Raw genomic sequence first — 312 nt, forward strand, 5'->3', positions numbered from 1 at the left:
GCGGACCACGCGCATAACACACGCCTCTTCCCCGTAGGATCGTGGAGAAGGACCTGGACGGCGACTGCGGGGCCGAGACGGCCTCGGGGCCCGTGTAGAAAAGCTGAGCGCCGGGCTGTGGAGGAGCAGGGCTGCTGGAGAGCAGGTGTCAGCACTGCCAGGCTCTCCGAGGACACTAAGTGTACTGGGCAGGGTGCAATGAATGGTTAATAAAGGGCGGACATTGGTGACCGTGTGAGGATGCTGTGTCCCACTCACCCCCCTGGCCTTGCTCCAGGTTGGGGGGGACCTTGGTCCAGGCACCGTTGTACT

The sequence above is a fragment of the Acanthisitta chloris genome, unplaced genomic scaffold, assembly GCF_000695815.1.
Source record: "Acanthisitta chloris isolate BGI_N310 unplaced genomic scaffold, ASM69581v1 scaffold33747, whole genome shotgun sequence".
Taxonomy (NCBI): Eukaryota; Metazoa; Chordata; class Aves; order Passeriformes; family Acanthisittidae; genus Acanthisitta; species Acanthisitta chloris.